We start from the raw sequence: 25,568 nt of genomic DNA on the forward strand, positions 1-25,568 counted from the left end.
ACTTTAAAATTTAAAACAAAGTCTTCCCATTCTAGCCTATGAAGACCATTTACTTCAATGAGGGAAAAACGAATTTGGCTGTTTTTACCTCACCAGGGTTTATAAATCTATTTTTATAAAGTCCCTGCTTATAGTTACATGGCACCCAGCCCTAGGGGCACATAGGGCACACCTTAGGGGTGACTTATATGTAAAAATAAGGTCGTTTAAGACTTTGGAACTACTTTTAATTACAAAGTCGAATTTGCATATAACTTTAATTTAAAAGCAGCCAGCAAGGCAGGCCTGCCTTTAAAATGACACTGGGCACCTCAGCAGTGCACCTAGGTGTGCACCACCTATCCTGTGGTCCCTAAACCTACATGCCCTACCATATACTAGGGACTTATAGGTAGGTTAACTTAGCCAAATATAATTAGCCTAATTTGCATATCCATTTTACACAGAGCACTGGCCCTGGGACTGGTAAGCAGTACCCAGGGCACAGCCAAGAGTCAGTAACCACCAGTACCTGTCCAAAAAGTGTGGGGGTGACCAGGGCAAAAAGGAGGACTTTCCTACACCCACCTTCCTGGGTGAGCGGGCACGGGGCAAACGCTGAGGGGCTGCTGGGAGGGCGGTGCTGGTGCGCTGGGTGGCGGCTGTACCTGTTGTAGCGGGGGGCACGGATGTTGCCGCCACCACAAGGGAGCTCCCTTCAGAGGACGAGTTGCTGTCACTGACATCCGCACGAGTCCCCGCTGTGGAGCTCCCCTCGCCCTCCGTCTCACTGGTGAAATCCGAGTCAGTTGCATGGCCCGCCATGGCCATGTGAGATGCAGCTCCCTCGTGCTCCGATGCCACTTCTCCTCCGCCTGATGATGCTAATGCACAAATGAACAGGAAGACAACAAAAAAGGGGGGTGGGGAAAAATAAAGAAATGTTGAGTGCATGCATTGGCGACACCGTTGGCGGACAGGACAGACACAGAAGCCCCCTGCACTACGCCGCGCACTTGGGGTCGACTACGCAATCCGTGGGACCTGGCCTACAAGCCTATGGGCGACCTCTGCTCACATACATGACACAGGGCAATGAATAGCTGCACTTGGCACCCTACAGAAGGGGAGGCCGGGGGCACAGGGCCATGCCTTACGGAGGGTCCTAGCCTACAGATATCGCACTGGCCTAGGGATACCCACAGCCCTCCTCCCCCACCCAGACACCTCCACTGCGCACAAAGTCACCAGGATTTGAGTGTACTCACCCCCTTGTGTCTGCTGTGATGTCCTCACGCGCCCATCCAACTCGGGGTAGGCCACCTCCAGGATCCGGGACATCAGGGGGGTCAAAGTACGACTGGCACCCCTCCCACGTTGGGAGGCCATCCCCAGCTGAGCCTCCGCCGTCTTCCTGCTCCAGCGTCGATGTCCTCCCATCTCTTCCTGCAGTGGGTGGCCCGTCTCTGGTGGACAGCCAGGGTCCGGACGTCCTTGGCGATGGCACGCCAAATACCGATTTTCTGGTGGGCGCTGACCTATGTGACATGTACAGGGAGAGAAGAATAATCATCACCCTCTGCATGCTCGATGTGAGTAGCCCCCCCATCCCCGCCCTTGCCATGTGGCACATGCTCTCATCTGTCGTTTGATGCATGCCTCAATCGCTCCCCTCCCAACCATCTTTCATCCACCCGACTCAACACAGGCATTGCCCACAAAGCATGGTCCCAGTGTACTTACCTGTTGGTCTGGAGGACCGTAGAGTAGCGCATACTGGGGGAGGACCCCATCCACGAGTTTCTCCAACTCCTGAGCAGTGAAGGCAGGGGCCCTTTCCCCAGTCGCATGAGCCATTGTCTCTTCCAGACCGTGGTCACAGCAGCACTTGCAGTGTAGGTCCTCTCCTGTGGAAGATCAGGTATCGAGTGATTAAGATGATAGAAAATGGCGGTCACGCCCGCGGCGGTGTGTACCGCGACCGCCGGCGCACATCGTCATTGGCTCCTGAGACCCATAGAGTCCAATGTTAACCAATGCAGCTTTGCGCCGCGGTCTTCGACCGCCTACCGCCACGGTGTCCCACGCCAGCGCATGGACCTCACATCCCATTGTCGCACTTCACAGGTCAGGCAGCCGCCATTTCATGGGCCCACATGCCTTATTTTCTACTGCGTCACACATACCTAGGCCTTGCATCGACACTCATACAAGCCATTCAATGCATTGGGAATCGTGTTATGTGCAAGCTGTGGTTACGTACCTGTGGGTTGATTGACTCTGTGCTCGCTGTTGTCCTTCATAGGCACCGTCCACTGGGACATGAGAGGAGATGGCGAAATCTTCCCGTGTACAGACCGCTGGTGGACCTGTCGACAATGGAGGAAAGACATGTCATACTGATATACAGGCTTGACCGAGCCACTATACAGGAACTATGTACCCAGTTGGAGCCAGACCTGATGTCACCAATCCGCCAACCCACAGGGATCCCCCCTCTAGTGCAGGTGCTGTCAGTACTCCATTTCCTTGCAAGTGGGTCATTTCAAACAACAGTGGCCATATCATCAGGGATGTCCCAGCCCATGTTTTCCAAGGTGTTGTCCAGAGTGTGGTCTGCCCTGCTGAAACACATGCAGAGCTACATCGTCTTCCCTGAGGTGGGGGATTTGGCTACAGTGAAGACTGATTTCTATGCCCTTGGACATATCCCCAACATCATTGGTGCCATTGATGGGACACATGTTGCTTTGGTCCCCCCCAGCAGGAGTGAACAGGTGTACAGGAACAGGAAGAGTTACCATTCCATGAATGTCCAGATGGTGTGTTTGGCTGACCAGTACATCTCCCATGTTAATGCCAAGTTCCCTGGGTCAGTGCATGACGCGTACATCATGCAGAATAGCAGCATCCCTTACGTGATGGGTCAACTCCAGAGGTACCGTGTGTGGCTATTAGGAGACTCTGGTTACCCCAACCTCTCATGGCTACTGACCCCAGTGAGGAATCCCAGGACAAGGGCAGAGGAACGGTACAATGAGGCCCATGGGAGAACTAGGAGGGTGATCGAGCGGACCTTCGGCCTTCTGAAGGCCAGGTTTAGGTGCCTCCATATGACTGGTGGATCCCTAATGTACTCACCAAAGAAGGTGTGCCAGATCATCGTGGCCTGCTGTATGCTTCACAACCTGGCTTTGCGACGCCAGGTGCCTTTTCTGCAGGAGGATGGTCCAGATGGTGGTGTTGTAGCAGCTGTGGAGCCTGTGGAGAGTGAAGACGAGGAAGGCGAAGAGGATGACAATACAGCAGTATCTTCAATGACACACAGGTAAGAATCCACACCGGCATATTACATATACTTAACCCCTACTACCTCTCTACTGTCTGTCCTTTTCCCCCAGTGTATGGTAACTGAGTTGTGACTTTCCCTTCCAATTTCAGAGATGTGGGCCCCTCTGCGTGACATCTGCTTTATTTCCCCATGGACTACAGCTGTGTGACATTGGTATGTTGGCATCACAATGTGAATATCCCATTTGGCACGGTAATGTCTAATAAATTTGTACATAATCACAGCCAGATTCCAGATTCTTTTATGCAATAAGTGTGTTTATTACAGTGCTCTAAATTGGTGGGTGGTTGCAAATGGTTGAGGTGTGATGGTGGAGGATTGTCCATGGCAGAGTCCAGACTATCAGTATCACAGGTGCATTGTCCAGATGCCTGTGGAAAGTGGAGCAGGGGCAGTGTAAGAATGGACAGGGTGTCAATGTGGACAGTTGGATGACAATCAGGGAGGTATCCTTTGCTGGCGGGGCTCTTGGCATCTTACTCTGTCTTCTTCCTGGATCTCAGGGCCCGCTTGCGGGGTGGTTCACCTTCTGCAGGGGGTGGGGTTCTGGTGGAATGTTGGTCTTGTGTCGGGCCTCCTGTCCACTAGTGCCGGCAGAGGTGGTAGGCAGTTCATGGTCCATGCTAGTGTCAGGGGCCCTTTGTGGTGCAACAGTGTCCCGCAATGTGGTGACTACCTCATTCAGAGCCACTACGATGGTGCCCATGGCGGTACTGATGTTTCTTAGTTCTTCCCTGAACCCCATATACTGTTGCTCCTGCAGAAGCTGGATCTCCTGAAATCTAGCCAGGACCGTCGCCATCGTCTCCTGGGAGTGGTGGTATGCTCCCATGATGGAGGAGAGGGCCTCGTGGAGGGTGGGTTCCCTGGGCCTGTCCCCCCCCTGTCACACAGCAGCCCTCCCAGTTCCCCTGTTTCCCTGTGCCTCTGTCCCCTGGACCGTGTGCCCACTACCACTGCCCCCAGGTCCCTGTTGTTGTTGGGGTGGTGGGTTAACCTGGGTGCCCTGTAGCGGTGGACACACCGCTGATTGACGTGTCCTTGGGACAGAGATATGGGCCCGCTGGGTGGGTGCTGCGCTGGTGTTCCCAGAGGGGGGAAGGTCTGCTGTGGCCTGTGCCTGTCTGAGGGGAACCGACTGTCCAGAGGTCCCCGATGGGCCGGGCTGGTCATCTAGATCCAGGTCGACAGAGGTGCTGTTATCACTGTGGGCCTCTTCTGGGGGTGGAGTGGACATTTGTGGACCCTCCTGCGCGGTGACGTGGCGTTCGGGTCCTGCAGGGGTAAAATAGTATGATTATTGCTTCTGTGTGTGCCATAGCGTGCAATGGGTGGGTGCCCGTGTACCCCTATGCTTGCATTCCTGTGTGGGGGTTTTTGTGAGGGTGGTTTTGGGGTGGGGGATGGGTATGTGCAGTGGGCATGCTTAGGTGATGGGTGTCCATGCTTAGTGGTTGTATGCAGAGCTTGGTGTTGGGATGGGTGGGTTGTGAGGGTGAGACATTTGCAAGGAGTAGGTGTGATGGGGGTGAGGGTGGGGGTATGAGTTGGCATGCTGATGGGGTTGGCGGGATGTAGTAATTAAGATATGACTTACCAGAGTCCATTCCTCCGCCTACTCATGCGAGGCCCTCAGGATGCAGGATCGCCAAGACCTGCTCCTCCCGTGTTGTAAATTCTGGGGGAGGAGGTGGGGGTCCGCCGCCAGTCCGCTGCACCGCGATGTTGTGCATGGATACCATGGAACTCAACTTCCCCCGTAGGTCGTTCCACCGCTTCCTGATGTCGTCCCGATTTCTTGGGTGCTGTCCCACAGCGTTGACCCTGTCCACTATTCTGCTCCATAGCTCCATCTTCCTGGCAATGGTGGTGTGCTGCACCTGTGTCCTGAAGAGCTGTGGCTCTACCCGTACAATTTCCTCCACCATGACCCTGAGTTCAGCATCAGAAAACCTGGGGTGTCTTTGCGGTGCCACAGGGTAGTTTGGGTGATGTGTGGGGTGGATTGTGTGGTGCTAAGTGTGGTGATGTGTATTGGTGTGTATTTTGACGTGCGTGGTAGTATTGCTGGGTGACAGTGAATTGCGCGTCTGTGTGCTCGGGTCTCTTATCTCTGTGAGTGTTCACGAATCTCTAGGAGTAGGGGTTTGTGGGTGATGTGGGTGTGTTTTTTATATTGTATTGGGTGTGTGGTGTGTGTATGTGTATCAGGTGTGTGTATTTCGAATTGTCCAATGTGGCTGCGTTTTTATATGTGTGTGTATATTGAGCGCGGCGGTGTGTACCGCCAATGGAATACCGCGGTTGAAAGACCGCCGTATGGATTCGTGTGTCGTGATAGTGTGGGCGTATTTCTGTTGGCGTGACGGTGGAGGTTTGGTCATCGCCAGTTTCTCGCTGCCCTTTGGTGTGGCGGACTTTTGTGGATGTCTGTATTTTGGCGGTTTGCCTGTTGTGGGTCAGAATGACCGCGGCGGTTTACCGCGGCCACGGCGGTGTTATGGCGGTCTTCTGCACGGCGGTAAGCGCCTTTTACCGCAGAGGTTGAAATGACCCCCATAGTGTTCATTATAACTTTTATTTGAGTAATAAGTTCTATTTATATCAAATATTATCTCCACTATATCAATCTATAATAACTAATTTGTATAAAATAAATTCATTTCACAATCTTTCTAGAAAAATGTTCGAATTTTCTTGTTCCAGTAATAGCAAAACATCAACTGCCCAAATATATCTCTTTCTCCAAATGACCTCATCTGAAGTTACTGTCTTCTCAATAAATCACAAGTCATCTGCTCATACCTAAAGTGAGTAGTACTTTTACACTTCTAAACCCAATTCCCAGTGTTCGAAAAACCAACCTCTATAACTTACTATTATCCATCTTAACATTATATTTTTCTCATTTTTTAAATTTTTTTTAGCCATCCCATCTTAGCAACTAATGCTGATGTAATATCCTGGCTATTTATAAATAGTAGTATATAAATACATATATATAAATATATTTAAATATCTATAAATATAAATATAAAATATGATATTTAATCCAAGATAAATACATAAATAAGTCTACAAGTTGGTAACTCCTAAAAACTCCTTGCTATCTATATTACCACAAAAACATTAATTGCTCACCCTCAAGCATACTCTTCCTACATGCTTTACAGTTCAAACAAAACACAAAGCCTGTGCTTTTGATATCATTCACATGAGTGTTGGATGTAATCATATTATGGCTCAAGTTGTCTCGCAGGGACTTGCTTTTTCTAAAGGTAATCTGCGGTGTCTTATGTATATATTGTGGCAATACAGGATCTGTGTGTAAAATATGCCAGCTCTTATTTAGTATAGATCTAACTTTCTTAGATTGTTTAGAAAAAGTAGTAATGAATCTTATTCTTTCTTCCTCTATTGCTTTAGTATTCCGGGAGTCAAAGAGCAGACTTTCTCTTGTGATTCTGCTGATTTTCTCCATTGCTTGCGCAACCAAATGTTCACTATACCCTTGTTCTTTAAATCTTAACCTCATGTTTTTCTGATCAAGTTCAAAATCTGTGACAGTACTACATATACGTTTTGCTCGAAGAAGTTCCCCATAAGGGATAATCCGTATCAAACTATCCGGATGTGCACTCTGTGCACTGAGGAGACTATTCCCTGCTGTTTTTTTCCTATATAGCTTCGTAGTGAGTCTCTCTTCCTTTACAGTAATCATTACATCCAAAAACTCAATACCAATGTTGCTAACTGTTCCACTAAAAAACAGGTTGCAATTATTTACATTCAATTTAGATATGAAATTATTCACTGAAATCTTGTCACCTCTCCAAATGACAAATACATCGTCAATATATCTACACCATAGAATTACATGTTTCTCAAACTCAGGTAAGCTGACGGACATCTGCTCCTTCCACCAGCCCATGAACAAGTTTGCGTAGCTGGGGGCAAAGCAAGTGCCCATCGAGGTCCCCTGTAGTTGTCTGTATACATTATTGTCAAATAGAAAGAAGTTATTCTTTAAACAGAAATCACTCATGTCTAATATCATTTCAGTATGTAACAAGTAGGAAACTGGTCTTGCCCTCATGTGATGCCTAGTAGCAGCCAATCCCACATCATGTTTGATACACGTATACAGACTAGCCACATCTAATGTCATTAGTAGGAAATCTTGTTCCCAATGTATTCCATCTATGATCTTAAGGAAGTGTGTTGTGTCTTTAATATAAGAGGGTAAACCCTCCACAAAAGTACGAATGAAGAAATCAATATATTTAGACGTATTCTCGAGCATTGATCCTAGAACAGACACAATTGGTCTTCCTGGGGGATTGGTCTTATCTTTATGCAACTTCGGTAATAAATATAAAACCGGAATTTTGGGATATTTACATAAAAGAAAACAGTATTCATCCCATTCCAAGAGTCCTTGCTCTCTCCAATTTTGTAATTTGTCCCTGAACAAATTGTCAGACTGTCTCACCAACTCATGGTTTGCTCTCATATAATAGTTGGGGTCCCCCAATTGTCTTAAACCTTCCTTGATGTACCAATTTGTATCCATAACAACGACATTGCCTCCTTTATCGGACTGTCTGATAACAATGTCGTTGTCCTTTTTCAATTCCTGCAGTGCTTGAAACTCTGCTATATTCAAGTTATTCTTCCTATACTCGCCTTGTTTCCCCTTCAACTGTCTCAATTGTTTAATGACATCCTTTTCAAATACTTCTATTGAATCACACTGAATTGTAGGTAAAAATCGAGATTTAACTTTAAAAGGCCCTGGGCATGGTCTGTCTACCTCTACCTTTAACACATGAGAGCCATCGAACACAATGACCATAAGTATCCGGTGGCAAGACATTTTCAGATCATGCATAATGGAGATATGAATAAGCGGAAAAAAATTGTGATTGAAAAAGGACCCACGTGGGGGGGACAAAGTTGTAAAACTGAGGATTCTTGAGTCAAAATACATTATTGATTTTGAGACACTTGCCCCACAAGGATTAAATTTAAGTGAGGAATTAGCTGCACATTTAAGAGGAAATTCAAGCCATGTTCCAGCTTTGTTTGATACTACCTAAGATGAATTAACTAACAATTGTATATATTTTTAGATGTGTATTGCACTTTTAGTATGCTTGAGGGTGAACAATTAATACGTTTTTGTGGTAATATAGATAGCAAGGAGTTTTTAGGAGTTACCAACTTGTAGACTTATTTATTTATTTATTATTGGATTAAATATCATATTTTATATTTATATTTATATATATTTAAATATATTTATATATATTTATTTATATACTACTATTTATAAATAGCCAGGATATTACATCAGCATTAGTTACTAAGATGGGACGGCTTTAAAAAAAAAAAAAAATGAGAAAAATATAATGTTAAGATGGATAATAGTGAGCTATAGAGGTTGGTTTCTTCGAACAATGGGAATTGGGTTTAGAAGTGTAAAAGTACTACTCACTTTAGGTATGAGCAGATGACTTGTGATTTATTGAGAAGACAGTAACTTCAGATGAGGTCATTTGGAGAAAGAGTTATATTTGGGCAGTTGATGTTTTGCTATTACTGGAACAAGAAAATTAGAACATTTTTCTAGAAAGATTGTGAAATGAATTTATTTTATACAAATTAGTTATTATAGATTGATATAGTGGAGATAATATTTGATATAAATAGAACTTATTACTCAAAGAAAAGTTATAATGAACACTATGTCGTCTTTAGACTAACTTTTAGCATTCTGACATGTGAACAGATATACTTCAAAATGGCTGCCACACTTTGCCCTCCTGAGATATCTGTCTTCGAAACGAGTCCCTTGTCTATGCTTATGGCATTTTAAGGTTTATATGTCACTAGAATTAATTTGAATGGTATTGTGAGCAAGGCGACGGACGAAACTCGTCAATAAATGTAATACTGCATGGCCTTGGTGTCCGGTTTCCTTTTCTGGATTGTGAAATTGCTTCAAGTAATATATATATATATATATATATATATATATATATATATATATATATATATATATATATATATATATTTTTTTTTTTTTTAATATATATATATATATATATACACACACACACACATATATATATATATATATATATATATATATATATATATATATAAATATATATATATATATATAGAGAGAGAGAGAGTACAGATATTAAAATCCATTACAATAAACAAATCAAAGATCCAACTTTTGTCTGAAATATCACTATTTTTATATCTGCCTGCAGGTAATCCAAAGAATAAACAAACACAACAGACACCCTGTGGCAATGAAAACATGGCAGAGGAAGGCAGATTCTCAGCAGGGAGTGAGGAATTTTAATAGGAATGCTCACAGTAAAAAGAGAGGCATGGAGCCCAGATACACATGGGGTTTTCTAAATAGAAAGCAACTGAACCTCATAATAAAACTCATTCTTACTTGAAGTATATCCTATATTTGTATGTGAGCATAGTACAACATTTTCAGTTTATCTTCATTACAATAATTTCTTCTGTATTGTAACAAGGGATTTGTTTTGCACAAAAATTCTTAAAGACGGCTGAAATTTTTTATAGCATATTACACAACAAATGAGATACCTGCATTCAGTATGTTCTTTCACTAAGAATGTGTTAAAGAGCAAAGACTGAATAATATGTAGGTTTAAGAAGAGGAACCCTTTATTTCAGGATAGATTCTGTGCTCTACATAGACTCTCTGTAAATTCTAAAACAAAGCAAATCATGCATTGCAATGGAAGCACTTCCGTGAAGTGGAATAAAACACCAAATAGCTATTAATATGTTCTAAGAGAATTATACTTTTCTGGCCTAATCCACATGAGCTTATCAAAGTCTCATCAACAGGTTGTAGGGGTCAGACCCAAAAGCCCATTTCCTGTGTATTGTAAGAAATAGGTATTGTAGCTGTTGTAAAGCTGTCATGCCAGACCTAACAGGTTAGACACAAAAAAGCAAAGAAACTGCCATTTATTCAAAGTTTCTCATTTTAAGTTTTTCACATGTAAATGTTGGTTTAAACCAATTACACCTCTTCTGAATTCATGTTATTTTAGATGATTATTTGAGTTATAGACTCCCTTAGTTACAGTGAGGCAGATTTTAGCACAATACAGTTTTAGGTTGTATTAATATGTGACACAATGAACACTACAAAGGCCTTTGCATTCCACAAACTAGTCCAAAGGGATGCAGTGAGAATCTCTGGGAAAAAGTTAAAAGTAGGGCCTCAGTTTGGCTGTGGAATACAATCTAGCCACCACATTCTGTAGATACTTAAGGTGTTGTCTCTCATGCACCGTGATTAAAAAATCTGTGCTATTGGTGCAATCCAGCTAAGGCAACGTCAAGGAAAAGCTAAAGTTCTTCTCTGTTTAGAAACCTGGAGTAGTCAGTCAGTCAGTCAGTCAAAGTACTTTATTTCGATAAATAAATATCATAAAAAGGCATAAAAAAAGAAAAAAAGTTCAATTAAATATTACAGGCAATCAACAATTTATATTATCTACAATGTTCAAAAAAGGGGGGTCAGTAAAGTAAAACATCCTAAAAACATCATTTAACGTAAAACATTAATATTCTCCAAGATTCCCAGAAATTACATTTCCTATAAAAAGTTAATTAATCACTCAATTCATTACAATAAAATAATCGGATTGATGGCGAACTTCTTTTTCTTAACCCTAACAGCTCCCACTAAAAAACTAGCAACATGTAACATAATCCTAGGGGTCTGTAATAACTGTAAGAACAAGAGGGCAGGTTTGACCTGTATAAACCCCTCCTCCTTTTAAATTGGGAACAAATATTTATTTCTTAAGGCCGTGTAATGGTCACAGAATAACAGAAAATGCATTGTATTCTGGATCGTAAAATTATCACAATTACACGGCGTTCCTTTTTCAGGAGGAGACCAGGTTTGAAAATGGCCAAGAGTTAGATGGATCAGGTTAAACCGAAAGCGTGTGAGTAGAAACCGGTGAAAGGGTTGATTTACAATAGACAAATATAATTCAGGGCCCACATAAGTACTCAAAATGATACTGGCCCGCACCGATGGTTTCTCATATTCAACTTGTTCTCTTTCTAGACATAACAGATCTTTCATCATGCTTTTAATTAGTCCAATATCTTTAACAGTTATTGATTCCGGGGAATAAAAAAGATCCGCTCTCCCTAATCTAACAAAACAATTGTTGATATAAACTAGCCACGCTATTTTATTTACTTTATCCAGCTGCAGGCAATCTTTTAATATGGAGTGGTTGAGCTGAATTTCTTGATTCAGCCAGATCTTTAGCCAGGCTAGAACGGGGGCCAGTTTGATCAAGTCTGAAATGTAGCCCACACCCAATTCAGTATGGACAATGTGTGTGGAAGTAGACTGTGGGAGAGAGAGAACCGATCTTAGAAATTTATTTTCCGTGATCTGTATACTTTCCATAGAGCAATAGCCCCATATCGCACTTCCATACGTTGCTATTGCAAGGCATTTTGCTTCATACATTTTTAGCAAACTAACAATTGGCCTCGCCCCGAGTTTGTTCATAAAACCCCGAAGAGCAGAGGACGACTTTGCAAGGGCAACATTTCTATTTTTTATCTGGGGGCCCCAGGAGCCTTTCTCATCGAAAGTGATAACTAAGTATGGAAATATTGCTACTCTACACAATTCTTGCCTCCCACAAGTAAAAGTTTTGGGGAGTTTATTTTTATTACCCTTACCCATGATCATAATCTGGGACTTTTTAACGTTGATCTTTAAATCCAAGGAAGTCATAAAAACCTCAAAGGCGTCCAATAATCGTTGAAGACCAACACCAGTACGAGAAAGCAGGACAGCATCGTCCGCGTATAGGAGAACCGGAATACCGAGTTCTCCTATCCGTGGGGTGTCCTGGGTAGCATCTTCTAGTGTAGATTCCAAGGCATTTATATAAATAATAAAAAGAAGGGGAGCCAGAATGCACCCCTGCCTGACTCCCCTTTCTGAGTTAAAGTGGCTGGTGCATCGCCCCGCAGTAGTAACTCTAACAGAAGCTGTTAGGTCAGTATGTAAATCTACTAAGAGGTTAACAAGAGCCTTGTCCAGTCCCATGTCAAGTAAGATTTTCCATAATTTAGATCGATTTACAAGATCAAAGGCTGACGAGAGGTCCATGAACCCCAGATACATGGAACCCTCCTTTGCCTTCGTGTATTTCTCTATTAATAAATACAAATTCAAGCCTTGATCTATAGTACTCCTTTTAGGTCTAAAACCATACTGCACATCTGCTAGGACCCCTTTCTCTGTTAACCAATCGTTCAATTTATTTAAGATAACTCGACCTAAAATTTTCACTGAGGAATCAATCAATGAAATCGGCCTGTAACAAGATGGGTCTTGCCTATTACCCTTTTTAAACACTGGTATAATTATAGATTTCTTCCAGGAAGACGGAATTTTATCAAATGCAAGATTATTAAAAACCTTGCATAATACCTTAGACCAAAATTTTGGAAAACTTTTAAAAACGTCCCCAGGTACCCCATCTGGGCCCGGGGCTTTGTTTTTTGTGGTTAGGTCTATAGCCCTTTCAACATCTGCAACTGCAAAAATAACTGCATCCTTGTCAGGGGAGATTTCCCCAACTTCATCTGCTAAAATTCCACCAGGAGGACCAATATTAGAATATATCTGACTAAAGTGTTTTATCCAGCCCTCATCTGAGATGTTTGCCTCTAAAGGAGTATTAGTTTCATCAGAAAAAAAGGGCTGATTTATTATTTTCCAGAATAAACCACTGTTTTTTAGGGATACTGGATCCAAGAGTTGAGCCAAGGCGTTATCTTTCAGAGTCCTTTTCTTCTCTAGAATAGTTTTTTTATACACTTTCCAAGCATTTACTATTTTTGATCGATCTTTAGGAATAGATTTTAGTGCCTTAAGTAGTACACCATGTGCTTTCGAGCATTCCTTATCAAACCATCTATTGCCCTCTAGTGCCTTCTGGCTAGATTTTGCCTGGAGACTACAATTAATTTCTAAGCAAATCTGATCAAATGCTACTGTAACCTCCTTAGGGTCTGGATTTTCCGCTAGACATATAGAGATTTCATCCTCCACTTTGGATAAGACCTCCTGAAAAAAAGTTTCAGGGACTATTTTTGTCCACTTCAACCTTCGATTCTGGTCTTTGACTTTAAGGTTCAAGCCCCCACTCTCTGCGACTAGTTTGAGAGAAATCAGTTCAGTGTTCTTAAAAACAAGTACAACAGGATTATGATCACTAAAAACTGACACCTCAGTACAATAATTTAAAACACTATTTAACAAAAAAGAAGACAAATAAATATAATCTATAATAGTACCATTTTCTTTGCCCTTAAACGTAGGGGACCTGCTATTCCCGTCTCCACAGCCAGACTCATATAAATTCCATTTAGCAAGGAAAAGCTCAAGATAATCCCCCTGCCTAGTATGTTCTGGATGAGCAGTGGAGGAAAAGGGAGGGCCTTTCTCATCCCTCCTAATACATGGTAGGGTACATGGATGTATGTTAAAGTCCCCTAGTAATATTAACTCAAAAGTATTAACATTTATACTGTAGACTGACAAAAATGTATCCAAGTCATCCAGATTTTGACTGGTGCAATCATTAGCATGCAAATTATAAAAATTTATAAAAAGGATCTTACCCTTATCCTGGGTGGAAAGATCAACAATTAGACAATTTACTGAGCCCGAGGGGCATTGAGTTAAGGTACCTTTCATATCCAGTTTGAAAAGGCTTAATAGTCCCCCCTTAGGTCTTCCTGCCACACTGTTTGTAGCTGGAATGCAAAAATGACAAAAGCCATCTAAGGAAAAGCTATTAGTTTGATCCCAAGTCTCTTGTAAAGCAATGACGTCAAAAGATTTTAGAGTCCTTTCCCATTCGGCTATCCCAGACTTGCTCTTTAAACCAGCAATGTTCCATGTAGCAATCTTGATGGACGATGCTGAAGACTGGGAAGAATTTCCCAAGGCATTTGGCAGTCAATCATTTTCCTCCATAGAAGATAAGGCAGCATACCGATTGTGAAGAGGTAAAGTGTTAACGGTCTGCCTGTAAGACAACTGATGACGACTTGGCTCCCCCCTAATTTGAGACCGGGACATATTCACAAATACATTCGGGGTACAGACATCCATACCTCTTCCGTTCTCATTTGAACATTGCCCTTGCACATACGACGAGCGACATTGAGTATTGGTCCCATGATTATAAAGGAAGCCAAGAGGTCTAGCATGAACCGCATTTTCTAGAGTTGGCAAAATTGCAGCTCTCAGAAGCACTGTTGCCACGTGTTGCAGGTGTTTAAAATTTATAATAATGCAGTCTCCACCACTATTTTTAGGGCCATTGCCAATCCAGCTAACTCTGCGGGTGAATAAAATGTCATTTGCAAGGGCACAAGGAAATCCACAGTTCTTATTCAGCCAAGCAAGCGTCTTGTTTTTAAGAGCAGGATACGTTTCTACCCCAGAACCATTCAGGCACAAGTCAACCTCTGGGACATTTGTTAGAACCACAGTATATGGTGCACATTCTGGCGGGAGATTAATAGAATTATGTTGCCTAGTTATACTTCTTCTATCAATGACTGTCCCTCTTATAGTGTCCTGAGTACTCCTTTGTATTGATCGTGGTTGACTAAATGTGTTTTGTACACTAGCCGACCCTACTGGCAACGTAGACAAGGATGAGGCGGTCGGCACACTTACAGTTGGTGGGGCCTGAACAGTAGCCCCCAAGCCTTCCACCCTATTACTGACTATAGAGTGTGTAACTGAGCCCACTGGGCGGTTATCCATAGAGCCTATTGAGTCTAAGTGGGTACTCAGTGGAACAGTGGACCGAGTCAAAAAAGATTCTACAAGGCCTTCCAGTCTAGTAACCCTAAGAAGCACTAATTCTACCTTGGCCACCAGGGGACTGATCAGTACTTCCAGTTTAGATTCAAGAATTGTGACCAAAAGATCAATTTGACTTGAGTGCAGACTAGCCCCCTCAATAATATTGGTGGGCTCAGGGACATTTCCCCTATTGGTAGCTGTTGGGCCAGCTTTTTTTGGCTTCCGACCCCCTGCTTTCTTGACAGGCCCCTTCCTACAAGCACGTACCGCTCTCCTAATGGGAGATTGAATAAGAGGAGACCTTGTTGGTAATGTCCAATCCTGTACTTGAATAGGTTCGGAACAACAAACCTGCTCTACCACAGAAACATCAATATTTAAATCGTTCTCATTGTTGGAAATAGTTGAGACACTCTGAGACAGTGATATAGAGGGTGATATAGAGGGTAAGCACTGCCTTATGGGGGATGTTTCTGGACTAACCCTACTTAATGATGATCTCCTATCTTCGTTAATTTTACTAACTACTTTAAAAAGATAGTTATCCAGGGTCCTTGAGTCATTATTTGTAGCCATTTTAGAGGACCTCAGTTTGGACATGATGGGAACAGCGGAGTCGTCGATTATCTGAGTTTGCACGTACTCTTTCCAGTTCACCCTACAAATGTAAGGCTCCTTCCGATACTATATTGTTTACACAATCTTCCCGTGAAACGCCCACACTGGATAGGGTCAGTGGTGTGTCAGGGTCACAGGGTTCCGACACTGCGCGGGACTCGAGTCCGGCTCCCGTCTCCCCTTCCACAGTCTGCAGCTCTGACCTCGCCTCTTCCCGTGGTCTCACCTCGTGTCCGCTTCCCCAGGGGTCTCAGGAGTCGCTTGTGCCGGTTGTGCCGGAGCCTTGAGCCTGGCAGTAGAGGCACAAGCTGCGGCTCTCCGCGGCGGCGTGTGCTGCTCGTTGGCCGGCTGGGTGCTAGTCCCGAAGTTCCCAAAAAGACACTGCTGGCCGGGTCAGGAAGGACGATGGTTCTCTGTTCCAGTAAGTATTTCGCTTTTCTTTTGTGAGCTGGGGTCCTCAGAGAGCAAGTGAAAGGGGGGGGGGGCCAGCCCAGCCTCTTCCGGGCAATGACGGGCAAGGACGGGCCCGCCCTTGGCCCGGGCTTTGCCCGGGCGCCGCCCGCGCGCGTCCCGCGCGGCGGGAGCGCGAGTTAAATTTAAAGGGCTCCTGCCCTTTCACAGCAGCAGCAGCAGAGTGGTTCCCCCGGTCTCTGGCGGCAAAAGCGCTTCCCGCGACGGCGGGAGCGCGAGTTAAATTTAAAGGGCTCCTGCCCTTTCACAGCAGCAGCAGCAGAGTGGTTCCCCCGGTCTCTGGCGGCAAAAGCGCTTCCCGCGACGGCGGGAGCGCGAGTTAAATTTAAAGGGCTCCTGCCCTTTCACAGCAGCAGCAGCAGAGTGGTTCCCCCGGTCTCTGGCGGCAAAAGCGCTTCCCTGGAGTAGAACGGAAGAGGAACTGATCTGATGAGAGAACAGCAAGACAGACTTCTGTGCCATTAGGGGTTGAGGGAATAAAAATATACTTTTGGAGTAGCAGTGAGCTCCAATGCATAGATGCATAGAATGGAACTTAGATAAGAAGTTTATAAATTAATAGAAAGATTTGGAGTACAATGGAGATAAGAGAGCAGGACCAGAATACAATTGATTCCAGTAGAAGGAAGTAGAAGAGGATTGACCAACTGTACTGCTGACGCAAGAACACACATGACCCAGCAGAAAAATGTAAAACATCTACCTACACCATTAAGATACCCATTGTGAATAGCAGTCACAAAACTCTCCTGATAACTACAAACCTACAATGGTCACACATGCTAAAGTCATGGATGCCATAAATCTCTCTAGAAATAGATTTTGATTGAACAGTGTTAGGTACATGGTTCACTATAATGATAGAATATGCACATTTATTTTAATCTTGCATTTCAAGTCCAGAACTAACTATATTATAATGCCGGATGGATTGTCTGAATGGCAAATTAATACTTTGAGCTTCACAAAGAGAATCTCAGATTTCTAACCAATGCAGTTTATTCTATGTGTGGGCAAATCTCTGATTGTTAGGGTAGCATTAAGGTATAAAATGCACACCTTTGTCTGCCCGGAGAGCTATCTGGCAATGGTAGATGAACAACAACACAATGCACACCAGATCTGTATGTAAGTAAGTATAGCTATTCAAACTCTTTTAAATGCACTATGTGCACAATGGCACTAAACATAACTTTGTGGGCACCAAAGCTAACATCACTTTACCCACCATCACTGCCTCACACTATATACCCATATATCACCTAATATAATTTTATTATGCCATCAATCCTAAAATCTGTAAGTAAATGCAGATTTTAAAAAATACACACACTCAAACATATAGTGATAACACCCTATAACTAAACTACATTATTTTTTAAAACAGTGTATGTACACTAGTCATACAACTAAACTGAAGTGTTTAAAATAAATCATACAACTATTCTGAGACTATCTTTGCTCCCAGCTTACCCACTTACCAGGCATTCCACAATTAGATGATTCAGCCATGTTCCACAAGTAGATATTTTCACAACACATCCACTGCTATGTAAGATGTAAAAACTTTGCACATAATATCAAGGGCAGAAGACTTAGCCAGTCATTACAAGGGTCACAGTGGTAGTTGGGCACCACCAATGTGGCGATCCAGCAACCACATTACAACCGTAATGGCTGCACCACAGTTGGTCATCAGCACTGCCACTTTTCGGCCACCCGATGGCCTGGCTGTGCTAGTGGTATTAATCCACAAGGGCAGCGCTGCCCTGGTTATTACGACCTGCCTCTCTGCCAACGTTTACATGGCAGTCGCCCTGCCATGTAAAGGTTGGTGGAGACTGGGTGCAGGGGGCCTCTTTGATGACCCTTCACTGCCCATGCACTTGGCCTGGGCAGTGCAAGGCCCCACATAGCCAGCACCGGCGCGCTTTTCACTGTCTGCTTTGCAGACAGTGAAAAGAGCGATGAGTGCTGGTGCACCCTATGCACTGCAACAGTGTTGCCGGCTCCCGCTGACGCAGCGGGAAACTTGTAATGAGGCACACAGGAAAGGGACTGCACTGGAAGTAACCTGACTGCAGGAGTTTGGTGGATGGCCTTTTCCCTATCACATTCTCTACAATAGGCTCCAAGCTTTGCACTTGCCTCCACACCTTTGCAGCTAAATCTTCCTGCTGGGGCTCTCCATTGAGGGGGTACAAGGCATGGGGTTTCTGGGGAAGAATATATATGCACTTTGCAGGGCCAGTGCAGGGGCCCTGCAGAGTACATAGAGGCCCGTTTTAAATAATGGAAGCCCCCTTTTAAAAGTGCTGAAATAAATGGCCCAAGGAAATCTCATAGATCCTAACGGGGAACGCCCACCTTGCATACATTATGCCCGGCGCAAGCATTGCACTACTTTGTAAATATGGTGTGTGGAAATGCCACCTTAATGTCACATTTGCATCTAAATAAATGCAACAAATGTGGTGGAAGGTGGTGCTAGGGGCTCATAAATATGCTCCCAAATGTGTTAGTAGTTACTGGGACATAATACATTCTGTTTATGAAATTAAAGTGCAATAGCTTATGTCTACATAACATGGAGACCAACATAATGTGAGCATAAAAAAAAAATTCCAAACCTTGCCCTCCAAATCTACTCCAGGTCCTTTTTCCCACAGCTTTTTTGGCCAAGGGAGCTGAGTGGCATGTTTTGATTAGTCTCGGGTGGAATATCAATTATGTCAGAATAATCTGAATAATTTTACTCTTTGATGCAGAATTACTGATAATAATGTGATTACTCTTGCTTGCGTACTTAGCTGTAATTTAGGGGAAAAAACATACAGTGAGAATACATACAGCACGTGTGAGCAGCCACTCACGATAGCTATTTGTGTTTGGCTGCCTTTGCCGCTTTTTTGTTAGTGCAAAACGCATTCTTGCACCCATTTTGATGCAAGGTGGCAGTTTTAAACTAAGAAAGAAGCATTAAATATGGAATTACTCTTTTTGCATTACTATGTGTAATCTTGCATCATTCATAGGCAATTCTGTGTGATTACACTACCCAAAAATATACAAGTTATGTCTGCCACTAGGCGAGCCTTGACCCCTCTAACCAATGTTGGAAGGAGCAAAGGATTATCAATCACTGGGATAGTAGGGAAAAATACTGTCCCGTGTTCCCCTTATAGAGCAAGCTATCCCGAGGCCAGAGTGTACAACATACATTGTGCAGCTCCAGGGTTGGCCTGTCCAGCTTAGTGCATACCATGCTCTATCTAAAAATCTATTCTCAGCTTGATCTATATTAATTATGAAATGGGGCCAGTGTTCAACCGTCTCACACTAGTAGCTGGAATAGCGAGTTTATGAGAGCAAGTACTAAATTAGAAAATAAGGTACTCCAAAGCCTCCATCCTCTAATGGCAATATTAAGGTCTTCCATCTAACCCTAAGCTTTTGACCCAATATCACTCTGGTTTGCAATGATTGAGCATTTTAAAAACTGAGGAGTTCAACTTAATCCGTCTATTCAAGAAAACATATATGACCTTTGGGTCTACTACCATTTTTATGATGACGATACGACAAATCAACAATAGTGGCAATCTGATCCATTTTACAATCTGAAGTTTCACTTTGTCAATCACCAGGCTGTAATCACATGTAAGGCTATCTTTATGATGGCCAACATGTATTCCCAGATATTTAATTGAGATGTTAGTCCATTTTCTTGGGATTCAAGGCTTGGCTTTGATGATCTAGGATGAAGCAGGAATAGCACAAACTTATTCCATTTAATAGTGAGGCAGTAGTGGCCTCCAAATTCTATTAGTTCCCGTATTAATGGTAAAAGATTGATATCAGTGTTCTTGAAAAGGAGAAGGATGCCATCTGCATATAGTGAGATCATTCTTCTTCTCTGTGAGTGGTGCTATAGCCAGCTTTATATACCAAATGCTCCAGTGTCAGAGCAAGTAAAAGGGGGTCTTATAGACATCCCTGATGGGTAGTCCTGGATATTGAAAAATTGAGGGTACAGTGTTATTGACTTTCCTGTTGAGTCAGCATTTAACACGTATGCATTTGAACAGAGGTGGTCAAAGCAATCATTGACAGTTTACAGAAATGGCCACTCCATGGATTTAAAAGCCTTCTAGACACTCTGGAATGCTGATACAGCTCTTGGAGGGCAGGTTTGCCCATAAAAGGTGCCAAACTGGTTGCAATAGCATTAGCCAGGCTCTTATTACCTATATTCAGGATGGAAAAACAAAATAGGTCTGGCAATTATCAGCAAATTTACCTTTAACTTGAGAAAGGCACAAATAATGGCCTCCCTGATGGTGAGAGGAAAATGTCTAGGTACAACTAAGTAAATGTGGCGTTCGTAAAATCAAATGCCTATATAACACAGACATACCTGTGAAATTAGACCTATAACTCAAATAAGGTTCCCTACCATTATATTTCACTGTTGCCTGAGTGTTTGAGAACCCAGTAGGATATTTGCAGAAGGTGTTTGGTGCTTCTTTTTGCTCAATTACTTGCTGAATATAATTGCTTCTTTAGGTTTCTCAAAAAGCTGCCTCTGAGCCTCAAAGATAGCATTAAATTGGGCAGGGTATAATATGGCTTTCTTAGGTTCAGCAAATGCTTTTCTTGCCTCTTGAACTGATCTCGCAAAGTCCTCTAAAAAGGATATCAGCGCATCTCATTCTCAAACAAAGTGGATTCTGCAATTATTTTGATGTCAGCATACTTTGAAATCTTCTCATCTGATATTAGAGAGCAAGACAGATTTTTCTAAGTTACTGCACAGGCCTTTGGATGTCTGAGAATGATCCTCCTGATTAGATATTCATTGTTCTGCTTCACCCAGTCTGTGTTTGGCCACTTGTTAGTAATTTTTTTACCTCCTATGATCAAGGGTCTCTGTCTTGGAGCCAATCATGCAATCAATTATGTTCAAGATACATCTCAAGTCGAAAAGGAGTTTGTCTATTTCTTCAGTAGAGATCAATGTGCTCTCTTGTGCTGTAGAGTACTCATGCTCACCTCCAGTGCTGATCCTCAGTTGATGTATGTCCAGTGCTAGTGGTTGCAGTCACTTACCCAGAGAAATAAAGTGTGCAGGATGAGCAAGTGCCTATTTAGGAATGGGCTAGTATAACTTCTTACACATTACAAACTCCTATAATGCTCATTGCCCTTTCTCCTACTACTCTAAATATGTCTCTTTATTCCCATGCTGAGAGGGCTATCCAATGCGGCCCTAGGTGCAAACTCACTTGCACCAGGCCTCAAAAACAGACTTCTCCTCCCTCACATATACTCTTTACCACCTCCTGATTGAAGGTGGCAGGTTCAGTCTCCATACATGCTTAGCAGGGCATGTCAGCAGATTTCCAGTCCACAGAAGCTGTAGCACCAGCATCATTGACACATGATGCCTAGCTTTAGGACAAGCTAGTTTGTCTCTTGAGACCACTGCAGTTCCCCACTTCCTACTGGCTCACTACATATCTTCTTTCCCTGCTATGCACACCAGCCAGTTCTAATAGGTTTGCTCATGGTATGCCACCAGTCAATCACTCCAGAAGCGTTTTTGATCAGTGGATATTCACCAATTAATGAAGCAATGTGCAGACATTTTGTCTAAGGCAGAAATCTTGGCCGGCACCCGGCCATGCCTTCAAGGAGGACCATAATGTGCACTTTGAATGTTAATACTCTAAAGAAAGATGTCCCAGAGTGATATCACAAAGGGCCAAATTTAGAATTAGGCAGACCAGTTGCTCTGTCACAAATATCATGGACATTCTGTCTGCCTTATGATAACTGTATTAGATGATATAGAATTTATATTAAGGTGTTTGGGATGCCCTTCACTTTTCTTGCCTAAGTACCTATCCACAAAGCTCCAAATCTTGCATAATATATGTACATGTAGTAATCTCAAGCAATGCTCTGTGCGTGGCGTAGACTCGTAAATGATGCACTTCATTTATATTTGTAATTATTGCCTATCACACTTTCAGTTCTATATGGAAATAACCACAAACAAAACCTGTGAGAGTACAAAGGCCCAGGTAGATATCCACTACAAACTTCACCCACAAGTAAAAGCCAAGGAATGCTATCCATGTCACAAAGTAGTTTTGTTACCCCAGTTTTGTGAACACATCATGGTTGCTAGAGATCGGAGCATGACCAATACATGCAGTACAGGAATGTCAGGAATAAAGCTGTGCGCAGTCCAGGTCCCGCCCGAAACTCCGCTGCGCATATTTGCTGCGCTTCATGTGCACCACTTGTCATCCCCTCTTTTTCTAAAAGGGGTCATCAGCGTTGCCTGCCCTGTGGTAAACCTCATGTAGCTGCAGGGTCAGGACATTGATGGACAAGATGCACTTATCAGTGCTATTTTAGGGATGGACTACAATTCCCAGGTTTCTTGAGGCAGCGGCCATCTTGGGGTGTGGCAGGCCTATGAAGCCCAGCCACACCCAAGCACATTGCTCACTATTTTGAAGACTTTGATGCAGTCAGACCTTGTGGGGGTTCCTGTGAAGAAGAGCAGACTTCCTGCATGGCAGATTGACAGTAAATCGGAGAATCCTTGTTTCCATGGTGAATTCAGATACGAGTAGGTCGTACTCGTAGCGGTAAGGTCTTGATGAGCCCAATCTTGAAGGGAGTTGTTACTTCCAAAAGTAAAGCACCCCCTAGCACAAAGAGCAAAGTGTTTTCAGTTCAAAGAATAAAGCACCCTTGGCACGGCAATCAAAGCGCTTCAGTCCACATGTGTAAAGCGCACTTGGCACGGCAATCAAAGCGCTTCAGTCCACGAGTAAAGCGCCCTTGGCACAGCAATCAAAGCTCTTCATGCCACATGAGTAAAACACCCTTAACACGACAATCAAAGCGTTTCAAGTCACATGAGTAAAGCGGTCTTGACACGAGGATCGAAACGCTTCAGGCCACATGAGTAAAGCGCCCCTTAGCATAACAAGCGTAGCGCTTCAGACAAAGCAAGTAAAAGCGCTCTCTGGCAGATTGAACAAAGCGCTTCATGTATGATGAACAAAGAGCTTCCTGAACAATAAGCAAGGCGCTTCTGCCCAACAAACAAAGCACTTCAAGTTCAGGCCTAGGTAGTAAATGTGAAACCGTTTTGGAGATAAGCAAATTATAGTTTCATTGTTTTTTGGGAAGCTTAATATGTGAGATACATATTTAAGTCTTTGAGAATTTCTAGGCTGAGATCAAATGTTTATGTTTATGAATGAATAGTTGTTACATGATTGATATTCAGAGTATGTCCATAGTCCCAGGCTCTTGATATCTCTAGGTTCAGAGGTTGCAGTTTGTTCTTGTTCCATGATTCAAAGAAGGGGCTACGCCCAATTCACAAAGGGTCTCAATCTGATATCACGGAGACGCCTTTATTCAAGAGTCTATTGGTGAGTTATACTGTTATGAAAGAGCACACGCATATTTGTTCAAACCTTTTCTTTTCAGATCTCTCTCCCTGCAGTTCCCTACCCTAATTTCCCTTCCCCTACCTGGCTTCATCATAACTCTGTGCTATAATAGCTTTCTGAGTTGGTGACGCCGGGATGTGAGCTTTTTATTCAGCAGCCTGCAGATCCCGAGGAAAGGGCACTGTGACAAGGAGTGTGAGTCTTATGTCCAGGGACCTGGTTTCATGTTTGGGTGAGAGGATAGCTTTCATGTTTGGTGGAGAAGATACTCCATGAGTAATGTGACAGATATCCCATCTTCAATGTTACATTTACATTATTGCCTTTGTGACTTGTTAGACAGCAGATAGGATATCATTCATGTCTGCAATTGAGAATCACATCCTCAAAACATTATAAAATAATGTTTAGGTGGAATTTTGTGGATGAGATAGTCCATCACAAACGTGACAGATATCCCATCAAACCTATTACAAGTACATTATATCCCGTACCACTTGAAACATGGCAGACATATTTGTGACTGAATATCCATCTGCCAATCTCTAATGAGACCCTTTATCTTTAAATGTATGCTTGCTATGTAGCCTACTCGTGTCGTGGGTTCATCTTAACACCTTGCATGGGCACACATATTTTAGCCTAGCTTAGGCTTGCGACCTGTGCCCTTTTACCTGGATATATGCTCTGATCTCATTGATTCATTGTAGTTTGGCTTGCTTTTCAGCAAGGATGTTTTATATTTCAAATCAGCTGTGATTCTGCGAAAGAGTTGTTATTATTTTTGTGCACAACATTCCATTTTGTATTTCTGCCCAAGGCTGACAAAATAGTACATGATGATCTATCTAGTATTGTCTCCACAAGAGTGTTCACGTCAGGCCTGTTTCATAGACAGTAAACATATTTGTAAAAAAAACACCATGCAGGCCAAGGAAAGGGAGGGAGGCCTTTCTGGCCAGGAAACCCATCCACGTTGTTTGCCATTTTACTGCTGACCTCAGTCTTGTCTCTGTAACCAGCAAAGGAGACAGTGGACGGACCCCTGTTCTCAGGCTAATGGGGTGGGTGCTTCTCTCATGGACTTAGGGGCAAATTTAAGAGCCCCTAGTGCCACCTTAGCACTGCCATTGCGTAATTTTGTGATGCAAACTCTGAGCTACAGTGGCTTATTCCATGCACAATATTTACGAAGTGGCACAATGCATGCATTGTGCCAATTTGTAACCCCTTGCACCACATTATGCCTACGTAAGCCATAATGTATGTGGTTCCCCGTAAGCGGGAGAAAAAAGATGGTGCAAGGAAATCTAGGGGATTTCTTTGCTTCATTTCGTTTGGGGGGGGATTTTTAATGCCTGCACAGAGCAGGCGTTAAAATGAGACTCCTATTGTTTTCAATGGGCCTCTAGTTGCTTTGCAAGATTAGCACCAACTTTTGTGACACTAATCCTGCAAAGCACCAAACTAGCATCAAACATTCTGACACTAGTTCCCTAACTACCACAATGGTGCGTAATATGTTAAATATGAGGCACACATGGTGGGGGTAGTGGGAGTGCTAAGGGGCCCAAGAAAAGTGGCATTGCACTGGGTGCAGCGCTGCTTTTCTTAAATATGCCCCTAAATTTTGGCAGATTGGGCTATCACCACTATGCTCTCACCAGCTACCAACCAGTGTGAGATTAACTCAGTTAGCCAGAAGTGGTGGTGCTGCTGCACCGAA

The sequence above is a fragment of the Pleurodeles waltl genome, chromosome 4_2, assembly GCF_031143425.1.
Source record: "Pleurodeles waltl isolate 20211129_DDA chromosome 4_2, aPleWal1.hap1.20221129, whole genome shotgun sequence".
In the NCBI taxonomy this organism is placed as follows: domain Eukaryota; kingdom Metazoa; phylum Chordata; class Amphibia; order Caudata; family Salamandridae; genus Pleurodeles; species Pleurodeles waltl.